Source organism: Gorilla gorilla, chromosome 7 (genome assembly GCF_029281585.2).
Source record: "Gorilla gorilla gorilla isolate KB3781 chromosome 7, NHGRI_mGorGor1-v2.1_pri, whole genome shotgun sequence".
NCBI lineage: Eukaryota > Metazoa > Chordata > Mammalia > Primates > Hominidae > Gorilla > Gorilla gorilla.
The window spans coordinates 133,879,059-133,897,135 of record NC_073231.2 but is presented as its reverse complement, the minus strand read 5'-3'; the positions used below and the strand labels follow the sequence as shown (position 1 = coordinate 133,897,135).

The window sequence follows — 18,077 nt, the reverse complement described above, 5'->3', positions numbered from 1 at the left end:
CACACGGCCCAGGGGAGAAGGGGAGAGCTCAGTCCCTTTGTTGACCTGTTAGGCTTCAGCTTTCTCAAACTCCTCTCATATTCCCACCCTCACAATCTTATGAGGACAGCTCTCAGCAACCCCACAGGACAATGGGGACACTGAGACCCATAAGCCACAAAGCCTGGAATGGAGACATACCCTGAGTTTTCCTATGACTGCTAATGATGCCAGCTGACACCTGTGGGGTGCTTATGATGTGCCAGGCACTGGGCTAAGCTTTTACCATCCTCACAACTTTACAAAAATTTATTACATATTATAAATGTATGTATATATACATGAAATACTGTATATTATCCTGATAAGTAACTTTAAACGTAGAGCAGTTGTTCTGTCCCACACTGAGTATGCAGCCAGGATTGAACCCAGCTGTTTTCTTTGTCACCTTACCGCTCTTTCATGTATCCCTCTAGAGTCTAAGCAGGACCTCTGGAGAACACAGAGTTATCAAGAATGAAGAAGAAAGGAAAAGCAGCTGTCTTGGGGACACTGGAGCCCCATTATCTCCCCAGATGAGAATGTAAAGGACATGTTGGGGGAGGGGCGGGTGAGCCAGGGTGCTGTGTGATGCGGGCGCTGGAGGATGATTCTGAATAAAGGTCAGGCTTCTCCAGCCTGAGAAAGCCAGCTGGAGAGGAGTGATTCCCTCACCCATAGCAGTGCAGGCTTAGCGGACAGCTGGGACGAGTACCAGACTTGGCCCGGAGTGCAGGTTGTATAATCATCTCAGCCCTGCCGGGCACTGCAGAGCACCAGGGCAACCTTGGGACAGAAGAAACAAACTCATGAATGCCTGCCAGGCCGGGACAGTCTGAGGAGTAAACAGAGGAGTGATCGCCCCCAGGGACCTAACACTCCTCCCTGTCCTGCTGGGCTAAAAATAATCACAGTAACTAACATTTACGGAGCACTCACATGCTAGGCACGTGTGCTCAGAGCTTTAGATACATTCTCCCTTTAATCCCCCAGGAAAGTCTGTGGGAAAGGTGAAAAAATTATTCCCATCTTACAGAGGAGGATCAGGAACTGACCTGGGATCATCAAGCTATTTAAATAGAGGAGCTGGACTCGAAACCTGGCAACCTGACTCCACAAGCTGCACCCACGACCTCCATGCCGCAGGAAGGCCGCTGGGCATGTGGCAATAGAAAAAAAAAATATTTAGGAGCCTAGATTATGTGGAATCAGATCTTAGCTCCACTGCTGCTCACTGGATGATCTTGGATTAACTATGCTCAGCAACTGTTGTCTCAGTGGTATAGTGGGGACCCCAGGTCCTAGGGTGGTAATGAGCATGGGGGGTGACATTAATGAGCAAAGTGTCTGCCAGTAGTTCCTTCATAACTAGTGTCTGATCTCATGGGACCCACAGCCCCTGCCACCTCCCAGAATATGACCTGGGTCCTCCCTGAACCTCTGACTTCTCCTCAGCCCCCCATCCTCCTGGGCTGCACTCTGTTTGGTGAACTCCCAAAGAGGATTCCAAAGCCTAACAAGTGACAAAAGGCTCCCTAAGAAACACGTTCTCTGAGGACTTAGCCCCCTATCAAAGTCAGCCTTTAACTTTTCTCTTCCCTCCATTGCCAATTCATTATACTCCATCCATGGAACAATAAGGAAATGTAAAAGGTGGGCAATTCAACTGCATCAATATGTCTGCTTTCTGGAAGTTTGGGCACACAGTCTTTTGAGAAAAGAAACAGAAACCATAAGCTCACCAAAGGCAGGTGAAGACAGTCTTCTGTGGAGTTACCCAAACCTATTTGAAAGTAAAAACTCCAGTCAGGCCCTCCTTGGAGGTAACGAATTCCATAAATATAGAAAACTGCTGGCCCTGGGAAAGACTTTTTTCTTTCTCTGCAAAGTATCTCCCCACTACTCCATAAACATCCAGGTTCCCGTCCCATAGATTGAGTGAGGTGGAGGGGAAGGCCTATGCATAGAACTGAATTCAACACAATTGGTTTTCTTTGCAATCCTTTGAAATAAAATCCGAGGATTTTGTTATATGCATTTTAAAAGCATTATTCTGCAAAGATGTCCATAGCTTCTCTAGTTTGCCAAAAGGGTTTATGGTACAAAAAACGTTCCAAGCATTCCTGATCCTAGTGGGTGAGGCCCTAGCGAACTCACATGTTCCTTACTCTTCATGAAATCATTTTCTAACGGTTTCTAATAGGCTTATAGATAGGATCCGGTTGTTTTCCCCTTTCAGCTTCCCTGTGGAAATCCTCCTGGTTTGTCTGCAAATATGTGTAACAGAGAAAGAGAGAGGGAGAAACAAAGAAAGAATGATTTTCTTCTAATCTCAACATACTTTTCCAATTATGACCCCCCCCCCCACCCTGCTATGCGTAATTGTGTGTTTAATTATCTGTACGCCCTCATGGCCTGCAAATTCCAGAAGGGCAGGGGCAATGTTGAATCCTTGCATCCCAGTTATAGACTGAACATTTGTGTCCTCCCAAAATTCATATGCTGAAATTCTAACCTCCAGGGTAATGGTATTGGGAGGTGGGGCCTTTTGCGGGTGATGGTCATGACAGTGGAGCCCTCCTCATGATTGGGATTAGTACCATTATTGGGGGGTGATGGTCATGACAGTGGACCCCTCATGACTGAGATTAGTACCATTATATAAGCGACCTCAGAGAGCTCTCCTGCCCCTTCCTTCACATTAGTACACTGCAAAAAAGCAATCATTTATGAATGAGGAACTGGGCCTTCACCAGACACAGAATCTGTCAGCACCTTGATCTTGGACTTCCAAACCTCTAGAACTATGAGAAGTAAACTTAGTCTTACAGTATTCTGTTGTAGCAGCCAAAATGGACTAAGACAGTAGGTCTCTGATCAGATCAGTTTTGGCTGTGCTTGAGATGAGAAGGGGTCTTACCACACATAACTTCTCTCATTTCCATGGGTAAATTTCCCTCCCTCCAGCAAATCTCAAGATATTTTCCCCTGGCCTCAGTGATCTGTTTAGAGTTCTTGGCCTTTTCTTCTTATTTGGGCCACATGGAGGACAAGTTGGCACAGCACCTGCCTCCTGGGGTCAGGGCCTGGCAGTGCCTTCTCACCCACATGGACTTTTTCCCTCTCTCCTCCTCTGAGCTCACTGCAGAGTAAAGACTACATTCTCTCCCGAAACCGCTGGTCTACACAACTAGCAAAATAGCCTCTTGCTTGTGGGTTTATCTGGTAATCATGGCAATAAATGAAAGAACAAGTTTTTCTTGAACAGTGAGTCTATACCAGCTGAGTACTGGACCTTTCACAGTTGATATTTATGGAACACTCCATCCCCAAACTGCAGAGGACGCATTCTTTTCAGGTGCACATGCAACATTCGTCACAGGACACTGAGCCATAAAATAACCTCAACCACTTTCAAAGGACTGAAGTCGTGCACAGCATCTACTCTGAGGACAATGGAAAGAAACTAGAAGTTAACAATAGTAAGTAGGTAGACAATCCCCGAATACCTGCAAATGGGGAACCTCGCTCAGTGCTTGGCACAAAGTAGGCTTTCAATAATATTAGCTCCATCCCCCAACCCCTGCCCCAACATCTTTCTCCACCTCAGGTATGACCAACCCCTCTGCTGCTGCTGAAAGTGAAGGTAAACCAGCAGCCAAGGACATTGCTGAAGCCCTGAGTGTGTCTTTCACTGGCCAGTCTGCACCACGAGCTGGGACCGTGAATTAACCTTGGCCCCTGCACTGAGCCCATGGGCTTTCACCAGATCCATGCTTAGACAGGAAGACCTCCACCATTCTGCCAAACAAGGCACCTACCTTGCTGAGGGGGCTGCCCAGGTGTGGGGTGAGGCTTGATTTAGTAATGGATCTTGTTCTGCTTACTCAGAATATTTTCTGGCAAATAAAATCAAACTTGTTTTGTTTGGGGAATTTAACTGTTATGTCTTGAGGAAAAAAAACAAGTAGCGGCTGGGCACGGTGGCTTACACCTGTAATCCCAGCACTTTAGGAGGCCGAGGTGGGCAGATCACTTGAGGTCAGGAGTTTGAGACCAGCCTGGACAACATGGTGAAACCCCATCTCTGCTAAAAACACAAAAAATAGCCGGGTGTGGTGGCACGTGTCTGCAATCCCAGCTACTCGGGAAGCTGAGGCAGGAGAATGCTTGAACCTGGGAGGTGGAAGGTGGAGGTTGCAGTGAGCCAAGATCACTCCACTGCACTCCAGCCTGGGAGACAGAACGAGACTCCATCTCAAAAAAAAAAAAAAAAAAAGTAGCACATCAGGAATGTCAGCAGAGTTAGAGGGTTTCCATGATTGCAACAACACAGAAAACCAGCAAAAACCTTGGTGAGCCAATCATTCAAAGTAAATAGGAGGCATAGCCCTGGCATTCTTTGGGTTGGAAAACGATGTGGGCCCTTAGTTATGCTTAAGAGTTTGCTTGAGCTTTTCAAGGCCAATAATGGGAGTGATCCATGTTTTTGATTCATTAACTAAAAGAGCAGTTATGGTGTTAATAATCTGCCACGCATAACAGCCTGGTGGAGGGACACATCATTGCCAGATGTCTGAAATGTGTAAACAACCACAGTTTACAGAGACAAAGCTGGTTGCAGCATCATTTTCTTGCAAACTAGGATAATGTCACCTAGGCACAAATGAGTGGAAAATTAAGATCTGAATTAAAACACATCTAAAGAGACTGATACATGACAAAACATCCTTGGCAACCAGTTCATGGAGGCTTTCACTGGGATTCCATTGAGGGAAGGGAGTTTAAAAAGGTACGATTACAGCCTAGTTTTGTCACATCTGAGCTGTGGAACCATGGGCAAGAGGTTTCACCTCAGTTTCCTCATCTGTGAAAAAGGGGTGGTAGTGAAAGAACCTACCTCAGAGGGCTGTTGAAGACTGAGATAATGCACAAAGATGCTCCACAATTGCCAATCACATAACAGTAAACAATATTGGGCACTGACTGTGCAACATAAGCAAAGACGCTGCATTACGACAATTCTGGGAAGTAGATAAGAAAATTAAAGTTCAGGAAAGCTAAGACATTCGTCCAAGGACATAGCTGTAAATCATAGAGTAAAACTCAGTCTAACTCCAGAACCTCAAGAAACTTCCAGTCCAATAGGAGTAATCAACAGAAACCACTCCCAACAATTCCAGGAGAGCCAGCCATGCAGCCCCAGGGACAATATGCTGGAGCCAAACGCAGCCAGGGCCCACCCTGTAGGAACAAGGAGTTAAGCTGTCCCATTTGAGCTGGGTCTTGAAGGATGTTTTGGTTTTTACCAGAAAGAGAAGGAGGTAAGAACATCCTTATCGGAAAACCCATACTGAACAAAGTAAGATGGTATGGATTAAAAGAAATTCTCTGTTTAGGTAAAGCTGACAAGACAGCTGTTGTGGTGTGAGCTTTGGGTTTGTTGGAGCCTCTTATGACTATTTCTGTGTCTTTGCAAACATTCTGGTTAGTACAGCGCTGTGGGTATAAGTACAGGCTCTGGTGTCTGATGGTCTAAGTTGACATAATCAAGCTGTGTGACTTTGGGGAAGAGACTTAACCTCTCTGGTCCTGAAGTAGGTTTGCCTTTCACATGAGGATTAGCATAGTAGCACTTTGGGCAGCTGTACTAACTGCAGAGCTCCATGTGAACACTTAGCATCAAGCCTGCTAGGAAGCTGATGCTTATGTTTCTGTCCCACTAGATGTGGCCCTGGGTCTCCCTGTGTCATCCTTTTGCCCACTGCCTAGACCCCCTCTGCCCATTGGCTGAAATACTCAAGGAACTACTAGTTCGTGTCCTAAAAAAAGGAAATTCTCAAGAACCAAAGAGAAATGGGACTTGGACTGTTACTATTACTAGGAATGAGTTACTGCTGAAAACAACTTATCGACTCACAGCCAGATTTAGGGATCTGACTTCATCCCTTTTGCAAAATACATTTTGGCTCAATAACTGTGACGTGATGTCATTTGAATTCTAACCATTTGACGGCTGACAAGGAAGGCACTTTTTGTCTGGACCACAAGGATGTCTGTACTAATCTTTGTGTTTTATCATATAAAACAGAATGGCAGATTGGAGACATTCATACAAAGGTACATTTGCTTTAATGTCTCCTCTTACACTTCACAAACTCTTATCTTGGGGATCTTGTTTTTTGCCTGGGCTTAGCTAGGTGCTTATGTTAATCAGTCTTTAAATCAAAGATGCTAAGACATATATCTTTTCAAATTTCAATATCTCCAAAATAGGTATGTGTCCTACAACCAGTGGCATACAGTAATGCAGTAGTTTAATTGGAAGCATTTGTTTCTTTCTTAGTACACATGAATCAAGGGTGAGTCATAAAATGAAGGCATCTTAAGTTTGAGAAAATATTGTTTGTGTGGAGAAGCGTGCTAGGTTTTGGACAAAACTTGCTTTTGCTTGAAACAACAACCACATCAATATACGTTATCACTCTTAACTTACAGATGAGAAATCTGATGCCCAGAGTGTTAAAAAAAAAAAAGGTTTTTCTCATGATTGCCTAGTATGTAGGAGGAAGAGTTAAGGTGGGGTTCTCATTACTATTGCGGATTACATATTTACTGCAAAACTTAGTGTTGTAAAACAATAATTGTTTCATGTTGCATGATTTTTTTGGTCAAGAATTTGGGATGGGCTTGGCTGGGTGGTTCTCACTTGGAGTTTTCCATGCCCTTGTGGTCAGATGTCAGCCGGGCCGCGGAGTTTTGAAGGTGCAGAGGGCCTACAGGTGCATCCAAGATGGCGGCTCTCAGGGTTGCTGGCTGATGCTGGGAGCTCAGCTGAGGCTACAAACAAGAGCACCCACCAGGGACCTCTTCGGCTCGACAGTCCCAGTGCTTTCCCCGGAATAATTATGCTCAGAAAACCAGGCAGGAGCTGCATAAAGCAGTCACAAGCCTGCACAGACTCAAGGAAAAGTCATATATCCCATCTTTCAATGGAAAGAATATCAAGGAACAAGGTCATTTTGTTTTTAAACCACCACAGATGGGAACTTCGTTCTGACTGGTACCAAGACCCCATATTTGGAATGACTTGTCTGGTGCCTAGGAGCAAAGCAAGAAAAAGAGAGCATGAGCTAATCATGACGAAGAGGATTTTTAAACAAATGCAAGAGGTTCATCCAGTCACATGTAGCTTCATTTTCACTCTCATGTATTCACTTTGGAACCTCAAACACTGGTCCAGCATTGCTCCCATTATTCAGAACATATCTAGAGCTTTCTGGGAAGTGGTTTCAGGGCCAATTTAGTAGGCTCATAAGAAACATCAGGCTTAGAATTCTGTCAGCTATACCTTATTTCTAACCTAAAATGGCTTTTTGTAGTTTAGCAAATATTTAGTGATCACCTGCTACAGAATGTTCTGGTTTCTGTGGATTCCTTGATGAACAAAACAATACCTCATTCTTCACTTGGCTTACATTTTGCTGGAGGATGCAAAAAATAACCAAATTTGTAATAACATCCACAAGTCATCAGTACTACAGATAATGATAGGAAATGAAGGGCGGGGGAAACTCTTTTAGAGGGAGTGGTCAGAAAAGGCCTCTCTGAGAGTTGACATCTGAGCAGAGAGCCAGGCAGATGTGCAAGGAAGAGAGAGTGTTCCAGAAAAGGAAAATTGTATGTGCAAAAGCCCTGAAGCCACACTGGTCTCAGATATGTCTGGCCCACAGCAAGGAGGCCAGTGTGGAAAGTAGAATAAACAAGGTGGAAAGTGGCAGAGGAAGGGTGCACCTGGGGTTCACTAAGGACAGAGAAGGCACTTAGGATTTTAATCTGAGATGAGATCCATGGGAAGATTTTGAGTGGTTTAGTCTCATGCTTTGGTTCACATTTTTAAAGGATCCCCTGGCTGCCAAGGGGGGATAAAGGATAGAGTAGAAACAGGAAGACAGATTAGGAGGCTCCTGCAGTAAATCAGGCTAAAGGTGGTGACAACTTTGTCTGAACTGTCCTTGGTGGAGAAGGTAAGTAGGGGGTAAAAAGAACAGATATTTGTTCCATAGGATTTGCTAATAGACACACCTACCAGTTGATCCTTTAAACCCATGAACAAGGTATATTTCAAAATATTGCTTAGTGGCTGCCCAAATTAGAGTGGGACCCCGACAGAGGTGGCAACTTGGATGGTAGAAAATGAGAGACCCAGGTTATACCAGTTCCCTCAAACACTAGCTGAGGATCTTGACCCTCACTGCATAGAAAGGGCAGGAGCTCAGGCATTAGCCCTTCCTTCTCACTCTCACTCTCTGGCAAAAAAGGTATGAGGAGAGTCAAAGAATAAACCACTAGTTGGAAAGACCCTCTCAAAAAAGGAGTTCACAGATAAGTCTAGAGCCTTCAAAGGGGGCTGCCAGGAGAGACCCAAGCCCATTTGCATGGGCAAGTTTGGGTATTTCAGCCATTCAGTTGTTGACACGACTTGGTAGTCACAGCCTCTCCTTTGCAAGCCAACGTTCTCTAAGGAGCCTTTTTTTGTCAAAAAGAAACCACCACTGTGGCTGCTTTGAGACAGATTTTAGAGGGAGTTTCATGCTCTATGAGCCTCAGTAGTGAAAGGGTGAAGGTTCTGCTTAAATACCACAAGTGGCCCAATGATGGGATCAAGATGCAAACCCAGGCCTATAATAGTGACTACTTTTCTTTTAATTTTACTTTGACAAGCACATCTGCAGCCAATTACAATGCGCCAAGCAATGTTCTAATCATTTTATAAAATGTTTAGCCATTCAATGATCCTAACAATCATATGAATTCAGTATCACTATTATCCTTTATTCAACAGTCAATACACAGTTACCGAGCATTTTATACATGAGAAAAGCGAGTCACAGAGAAGCTAAGTGACTTGTCTAAAGTCACACCACAGAGCCCAGATTAGAACCCAGGAACTCTTGCTCTGGAACTTTGGCACATAGGTACCATGTTAAGCTGCTCTACACTGTGCTTTTTTGGAAATCTGTATATCTATTAGAAATAATTTCAGCTGAAAATAAGAAACAATCCAAGTTAGAGTGACTTAAACAACAGGACATGTTGTACATAACAAGAAGTCTGGAGATGGTCATCTGTCTTAGGCTGATGGAACAGTTCAACAATGCTATAAAAAATCCAGATCTTTTCTATCTTTGCTGCTCCACCATCTCAGTCTATTGACTTGTCACCTCATAATTACAAGATGGCTGCTGCACATCCAGGTATCATGTCCAAGATCTAGGGAGGAAGAAAGGAAAAGAGTAATAAGCTTCCTTTGCAAGGGGCTTTGCCTTTTCATTTGAGAAGAGACTCCCTCCTCAGCATCCTGTTCCTAACAAGACTGGGTAACTTGCCTGCCATTACCATATCTAGTTTAAACCAGTCACCAGGTTGGGATAAGAGTCTGACTTCCCTGAGACTCGGTGCCTCCTGCCAACCCTTTGAACATATTGATGTTCTGTACAGTGGGAGGCAATGGTTTTGAGGTAACAAGAGACAGCGTCTGCCATGGATGTTGCTACCCCATGATGGGAACATTGCAGCTAGAAGTCACAAGGTTAAGATCACATGACTGACAATATGGCAGCTACAGAATACTAATGCAGGTCCATCTAACTCTAAATCTCATTATTTTAACTGTAAAGTAGTACATTGCTAAGTGGAGTCGAGAATGGATGGACACACATGTGGCTTTACCACTGAAAGTTGTAGCACCCCGAACAAGTTACTTAACCTCCCTAAAGCTCAATCTATTTATCTCCAAATTGTGGCTAGTAATGATGCTGAACCAAGGGGCACCTATGAATGTAAAATGAAATAATATATGCAAAGACCCTGACAATACTAAGCAATCAATAATTCTTGGCTATTTTTATTATTGTTGTCACTACTATTATCACTCGTTACCCTATGAGACTTTGTAGCTACAGTGGCCTTCTACTCAGATTAGAACACCATTTTGGGCGTCTTTGGGCAATCTGGTAATGGCAGTCAGTAGTGGGTAGGCCTGAAAGTGAGGCGGGGTGTTCAATACAATACTAACTACAGATTTAAGAATCTTCCAGCTTGTCTTGCTTGAATGTAGTGAGTCAAGGACTGGTGGCTCAAAATACAGGTCTACGGATCTACAAGGCACAATAGTTTACTTTTAGCCTTGGTTCTGTTACTAGTAAAATGCCGTTTGGCCAGAAGTATCTCATTTCTCGTTTTGGGACCTTTGTGTTTTCATCTGTATGGTGGAGTGGTTTTTCCATTATTGGTATTCAGCAACTATTATACTCACGGTGCCATGGAAGCCATAGAAGAGCAGTGATAGGGGATGCGGATCTCACACTCGGAAAGCTTAGAGGCTTAGGAACCTTCAGGGTTTCTTTCAGCAATAACATTTAATAACATTAGCCAGAAGGCAAGGCTAATAATCCCCAACCCAAAGGTTTATTCTGTTACAATGTTAGTGACATTGTAACGAAAAATCTCTGAACAAATGCAAAAAACATATAGCTATGGCAGTTTCCTAATGAGGTAAACATAGTCTCACCATGTGATCCAATAATTGCGCTCCTTGGTGTCTACCCAAATGAGTAGGTTTCCTCTTCCCACAAAAAACTATGTACGAATGTCTGTAGCACCTTTACTTGTAGTTGCCAAAAATTGGAAGCAACTAAGATGTCCTTCAATAAGTGAATAGATAAACAATCTGTGGTATGTCAAAATCCCAGCAAGTTATTTTGTGGATATCTACAAGCTGATTCTTTTATAGCGAGGCAGAAGACCCAGAATAGCTGACACAATACTGCAGGAAAAGAACACACAAGCTGGAGGACTGACACTACTCAACTCCAACACTTCCTATAAAGCTATGGTCATCAAGATGGCGTGGTATTGGCAAAAGAATAAACAAGCAGATCAATGGAACAGAACAGACAGCCTGGAAACAGACCCACATATATATAGTCAACTGACCTTTGACAAAGGAGCAAAGACATTGCAATGGAGGAAAGATAATTTTTTTCAACAAATGGTGCTGAAACAACCAGACATTCATTTGCAAAAAAAGAATCTAAATATAGATCTTAAACCCTTCACAAAAATTACCTCAAAATGCATCATAGACCTAAAAGTAAATTTAAAATGATAAAACTCTCAGAAGATAACAAAGGAGACAATCCTAGATGACCTCGAGTATGACAATAACTTTTTAGATACAACACCAAAGCCACAATCTATGAAAAAACTAATTGATGACCTGGATCCATTAAAATTAAAAACTTCTGATCTGCAAAGACACTATAAAGAGAATGAAAAGACAAGGCATTGACTGGGAGAAAATATTTGCACAAGACATGTCACTTAAAGGAATTTTATACAAAGTGTACAAAGAACTCTTAAAACTCAAGAATAGGGAAATGAGCAACCCAGTTAAAACATGAGCAAAAGAACTGAGCAGGCATCTCATCACAGAAGGTATACAGATGGCAAATAAACATATGTCATCAGGGAAATGCAAATTAAAGCAACAATTAGATACCACTACACACGTATTAGAATGCTGAAATCCAGAACATGAATACCAAATTCTGCTAGAGGATTTGGAGCAACAGGGACTCTCATTGTTGGTGTGAATGCAAAATGATATAGCCACTTTGGAAGACAATTTGGCAGTTTTCTATAAAGCAAAACATATTCTTACCATAAGATCTAGCAACAGAACACCTTGATATTTACCCGAATAAGCTGAAAACTTACATCCACACAAAAACCTACACACAAATGTTTATAGCAGCTTTATGCATAATTGCCAAAAACCTGGAAGCAACCAAGATGCCTTTCAGTAGGTGACAGGGTAAATAAACTGTGGTACATCCAGACAAAGAAATATTATTCAGCACTAAAAATGAATGAGGTGTTAAGCTATGAAAAGACATGGAGGGACCTTAAATGCATATTACTAAGTGAAAGAATCAGTCTGAAAAGGCTACATCCTTGGGAGGCCGAGGCAGGCGGATTACGAGGTCACGAGATTGAAACCATCCTGGCTACCATGGTGAAACCCTGTCTCTACTAAAAATACAAAAAATTAGCCAGGCATGTTGGCGGGCGTCTGTAGTCCCAGCTACTCAGGAGGCTGAGGCAGAAGAATTGCTTGAACCCAGGAGGCGGAGCTTGCAGTGAGCCGAGATCGCACCACTGCACTCCAGCCTGGGTGACAGAGTGAGACTCCATCTCAGAAAAAGAAAGAAAAAAAGAAAAGGCTACATCCTATGTGATTCCAACTGTGTGATTCTGAAAAAACAAAACTATGGAGATTAGTGGGTTGCCAGGGGTTAGGGGGAGAGAGGGAGTAATGAGGAGAGATAGGGGAAGCACAGGGGAATTTTAGGGCAGTGAAACTATTTTGTATGATATTATAATGGTAGGTACACAACACTATGCATTCGTCAAAACCCACAGAACTATACAACACAAAGAGTGAAGCCCAATGTAAACTATGGACTCCAGTAACTCTTAATGTATCAATATTAGTTCATAAATTGTAAAAAAAAAGTACCATATTAATTCAAGATGCGAATAATAGGGGATATGAAGGGAGAAGAGGAGAATATATGGGAATTCTATACTTTTGACTCAATATTTTTGTAAGCCTACAACTGCTCAAATAAACAGCCTATTAATTTACATACACAGAGAGCTGAGCAACAGTCATATCCTTTGATCTAATGATTCCACTGATGAGATCCTCTTGAGATACAGGACATACTAGGAAGAAAACTTTATTTACAGAAGGGGAAGAAAGTCAGCAACCTGTAGTTCATCACAAACAACCACATGGATAAAAGCAAATTTCAAAATGGTAGTTGAAAAGGTTACGGAATAAAGTGGACAATGCTTGTGGAAAAATGTAAATGGAAAAAAAATTGGAAATCACCTTAAGATAACAACTATGTAAAAAAAAAAAAAAGAAAAGAAAAGAAAAGAAAAAAACCCCAAAACAAAACAAAACAAAAAAACCCTAACTAGCCAAGCGTGGTGGCTGGTGCCTATAGTCCCAGCTACTCGGGGGGTGCTGAGGTGGGAGAATTGCTTGAGCCCAGGACGTTGAGGCTGCAGTGAGCCATGTTTGCGCCACTGCATGGCAGCCTAGGCAACAAAGTGAGACCCTGTCAACACTTGTATAAACGGACATAAATGGGGTATAGCACATTGATAATGATAATTGATAGTATGTTACCAAGGGCACAAGATTAGGATAACTATTTTATTCATTTTTTCAATTTCTTATGTTTGACTTATCTTCTAAAAATATATATGAGGTCTTAAATATATATATAGTCTACGATTCCTACAGTTAGGGGGAGAAAAGACAAAAACTGGCAGTAAAGCCAGATGGCTAATAACAATAACACCACCTCCACCTCCTCCATTACCATTTCTTAGGAACTTACTACGTGGAAGCCACTGTTCTTAGTACTAAGTTCTAACTAATCTGGGCTAACCCACTCAAAGTCGCAGAGCTAGATAGCATGGGGTTGCTTACAAGCAAGTAAGAAACTGATCTCTGAACCTCTGGCTTATTCAAAATATACTTATTGAGAACCCAGTAGAGTCACCAGGTGCTTCAAACATGCAAAGAAAAATGAGAAATAATTTAGAGAACAAGGAGGAGAGGTTAAGAAACCACTTACTCACTCGCCTACCCAGCAAGCATTTATGTATTAATTTCTTACAAGAGGCTAGGCACTGGAGATACACATGATTAAATGTTATCTCTGGCCTTTAAGAACTGCCACTCTACTCTCCTCAGAACCCTACATCTTCCAACCTGTGACATTTCTAATCGTGGACAGGCACGCTAACTGTTTAAGAGGCTGGGACCACAGGCATAAACTGAAGCTCCACCAGCAAGCCTGGATGTGTGATCACCCTAAGTCAGACTTGGAAGTGCAGCTCCTGAAGGGCAGGAACCATCCCCACGACCCCTCTCTGCCCATTCTAGTTCACTTGAACTGACTTTTAGGGTCAGGAAATTTATTTTTGTTTCTACCCCATCCACCAACCCCACACCACCAAGCATTTCAGATCAACTATCTGTGAATCATAGGTCAGGCTGACTCATTTCTTAAAGTTTCCAGGCTGTGAATGAAAATGGTATTGATGGCTGGGAGGATGATCAGATGTAGGGAGCGTCAATGTGACTTGTTCTACATTTATCTACAAAAATGCAAACCAGATCTGCAAGCATTTTATTAAAATGAGGAAGGCAGCTGCTGAAAAATTTGCAGAGAGGCTTGATAAATGGAAACGATCACCATTCCCGTTTTAAAAAACTAATTTATCATGTACACCTTCCTAATGACATTTTCTCTATTCGTGGTACTGCCTTTTTGGTTTATCTTGGTTAATGTGAAAAAATGCCCAGGGTGGGTTTTTGGAAGCTCAGTTATAGATTCAGTGCTTATAAAATTATGAGTTTTTTTCCCATATAAAACAGGAAAAGGGAAATAAAAGAAATGTGGATTGAGCACCTATTGCAGAATCTCATTTCACCCGCTGAAGCCCAAGCAGGTTAGGAAGCAGATGCTAGGAGAGGGTTAGTCACCTACCCCAGCGAGCTCAGCAGCGGAAAAGCACCACAGGCTTTGGTCTCCTTTGGTAGAAACCTGCTCAACCAGGGAACACTTAACTAAGGGGTGTTCAGGAACAGAAACTCACAGTAGGGGCAAAAAACAAAGTTCTGGGACTAGGGGAACCAAAACCCCAGACACTTAGCTGGGCTATGCCTCCCACGTGGCTTCACACCCATTTACACTGACCTTTCACCTTCAGAACCACATCGAGTCTGCTGACCCATGTGAAACACCCAGCAGGGAGCCATAACTCTTGCCCTACATGGAAAGCCTCATTGGGCCCCCTAGGGAAACCCGCTGGCATCTGAATCAGATCCTGTGACCTCTGTGGTCCTGAGCCTCAAAGCAGGGGAATACCCTTTGCCGTGGATCCACCACAAAGCCTCAGGGCCTAGGTGAGAAAACTTCACCTGTGAATCATGGCAGCTCAGCACCTTCTCTGGGCCTCTCTCAGAAGCCCCTGAAGGGCTTAGCATGTGTCACCAGGGGCCAGGACAGCTGCAAATTCTCCTGTGAAACAAGAAGGTTTCATGGGCTCTCATGGTCTCTGAGGATGCCTCATCAGTTCATGAGATGACCTATTTGCAGGTGACAAGGCTCACAAATGCCAAATGAATCACTCATAAGTGAGTGTGGTTTTCAACTTTTCAGTGTCATTTTAGTGGATACCTGGCTCATTGGGAATTGTGATGTCAATAGACAGAAGCCCAGAGAAGGTAAGTGACTCGCCTAAGAACACACAGCTAGAATTAAACAAGTTTGGAAGTAGAATTCAGGTGTCCACAACCTTTTTTTTCCCATCATCATACTGCCTTGCTTAGAACAAAGACAAACCTAAGCAAAAGAAAAAATATATATATTCATTTTAATTGGATGGTAAAATAGTAGGAAAGAGGAGGAAAATCTGAAGACAATACATTCCTTGCCACTCATGGGCTCTTTGAGACATTGTCTCAGCTCAGAGCTCTGGGCTGGAGCTTGGAGCTTTATCAGGAATTGCCCTTCCCCACCCCAACATGTAGTGAAGGGTGAGCTAACAGGACATTCTTTATGTCAATCCTGGTGGCAGTGTGTAGGCCCAGTTATTCAGTCTAAAGAGCTTCAGGCTGCTCACTGGGTCCATTGTGCAGATAAGAGAAGTAACGTCCCGGGAGAAGAAATGATCTGCTCAAGGAAACCCAGCTGGCTGTGGGCAGAGCAGACACCAGATCACTGTGTCACGACATAGAGTGAGTGGTGGTCAGCATCACTCACTATCCAACCCTGTGGGGTTCCCAGAGCACAGGGCACTTCTCTAGACTGTGAGGACAAAGGAAACTCTGGTCCCTCTGACAACACTTCGAATTTTACATAATCTGTCTACTGGTTTGATATAATTTCTAAGGCAAGTGGCTGATTTTGATATAATGTGTTGTAGCTACCAAAAGATAGCAGTGAACCTGGCTGGGTTTGTCAACTTACACAAGAGAAGCGATCTGTAAGTATAATGAATGGGAAAGCAGATAAATAATTTGTGTATTTGGTCCAAATAAAAGGTGGGTACATCCACATGATGCAATAGAACAACGTAGCAGTTAAAAAGAATAGAGTGGCTACCATGAATAGCACTCCTCAATATATTGCTGAGTGAAAAGGGGTAAACTGCAAAATACTCTACCAGAGGTGTACACAATAGTATTCAGTGTGTATATGTGCATGCGTGTGCACTTAAGTGAATTAGAATGGTCTGCAGGAATGTGCTCTAAAAGACAACAAACGTGACCTACACAGAACTAATGAGGAGACAAGGATTGAGGATAGGTGAGCTAAAAGGACTTTGGCCTTTTGTGGAAAGTTTTTAATTTTTCCGAAATGAATGCAATCACTTAATATTTACGTAATAAAAGATTTTTTTAAAAAAAGGAGAAAATAGAAATATAATTTTAATGATTCATCGATCTATTCATGCACTATTTGAGCATCTATTATGTGCCAGGCATGAAGAAGGTAAAAAAATCCAGCCCCTGACCACAAGAATATGTTCTAACATAGAAGGAGGAGGTTTCCTGCTTATAAGCATGATGAGATATATTACAAGCGCTCTGGTGAATGAAGAAATCAGAGCAGAGTAGGAAAATAAAGAAAGGGATCTCCATGTTTCACGGGAAATCCAAAGGCCAAAACAGAGTCTCCAGTCAATTCTGCCAAGGCCTGCCATCTTGAAAAAAAAAGAGTATTATGACAACAGTTTGCAAAAGGACACATCTTTTGTAATTTTAAAGTAATATCCATGATCTCTCACTTCAGCTAGAGTTCACAAATGAATATAATAGTACAACGGATAGTCTGCAGTTTGTAAACATATAACCCCCATGAACGGAGAGAGATGGTTTTGTTACTTTTTAAAGAAACTAACTCTTTGGCTGCATTTATCAGTACATATGGTTTACTCCACTAGACTAGAAATGGCTCTGCCAAAATTGCTGCTTAAATTTGGGTTTCTAAAAATAACTCATGGGAAGCCTGCAGTGTGAGAGGAAGATGGTTGCACACAGCTCCAGGGAGGAAAATCTCAAGCATTTGATTTGAATTACCTAAGAGCTGAAATTGAGTGCAAATATCTCCTTGTAGCAACTGCTATATAATTAGCCATCCTAACGGAATCCTTTCAAAACCGAGGCAGTTCAACAAGTTATTTTAATTGAAAATAAAATTTCCTGACCAACTATTCTGTCAAAAACACATTAAATGAAGATAGCTCAGCAGTGACCAAATCACTATAAAAAGCATTACGTGTTATGGGAGAAATGAGCGGGAAGGAGCCCCCCCTTATTTTTTTTTTTTTTTTTTTGAGACAGTCTCACTCTGTCACTCAGGCTGGAGTGCTGTGGCATGATCTCGGCTCACTGCAACCTCCGCCTCCCGGGTTCAAGCAATTCTCCTGTCTCAGCCTCCTGAGTAGCTGGGATTACAGGCATGCACCACCACACCCCACTAATTTTTTTTTATTTTTATTTTTTTATTTTTAGTAGAGAGAGGGTATCACCATATTGGCCAGGCTGGTCTCGAACTCCTGACCTTGTGATCCGCCCATCTTGGGCTTCCAAAGTCCTGGGATTACAGGCGTGAGCCACTGTGCCCGGTCGGGATATGCTTTTCTATATGGGTAAAATGTGGCAGTTTTCTGGGCTCCTTTTTCTAGCTTCATGTGTCTTCTGGTCTCTTGGAAAAAGTATTCCATTTTCTCTGCATCAATGTTACTGCTGGGGCTATCACTTGAATACAGTGCATCACTGTCTTCTGAAAAGAAGCAGCCAAGTTAAGATCTCAGAGATAAAGAGGGGAAGAGAAGAGAAAATGGCACTTGCTTTCTGTCGGGTTCATGACTAGCACAAGGACACCTTCCATCCCAGGAGGGCC

General features: G+C 42.7%; 1 protein-coding gene across 22 annotated transcripts in view; it reads right to left on the bottom strand.

Moving 5' to 3' along the window:
• Positions 1-18,077, bottom strand: part of LOC115935588 (uncharacterized) — a 78,388-nt gene that overhangs the window by 9,279 nt on the left and 51,032 nt on the right. For 7 of the 22 annotated variants that reach the window (XR_010135043.1, XM_063709483.1, XM_063709486.1 and 4 more), the window contains 5 exons: positions 6,728-17,957; positions 4,919-5,042; positions 2,176-3,464; positions 1,761-1,801; positions 694-804 (listed from right to left, as the gene is read on the bottom strand). The exons of 6 other annotated variants lie outside the window; for them this stretch is intronic. The gene's annotated coding sequence lies outside the window, so the exon portion shown is untranslated. The remainder of the gene's footprint in view (positions 1-693; positions 805-1,760; positions 1,802-2,175; positions 3,465-4,918; positions 5,043-6,727; positions 17,958-18,077) is intronic. 9 more of the 22 variants (XM_063709489.1, XM_063709481.1, XM_063709482.1 and 6 more) reach the window with 7 other exon arrangements.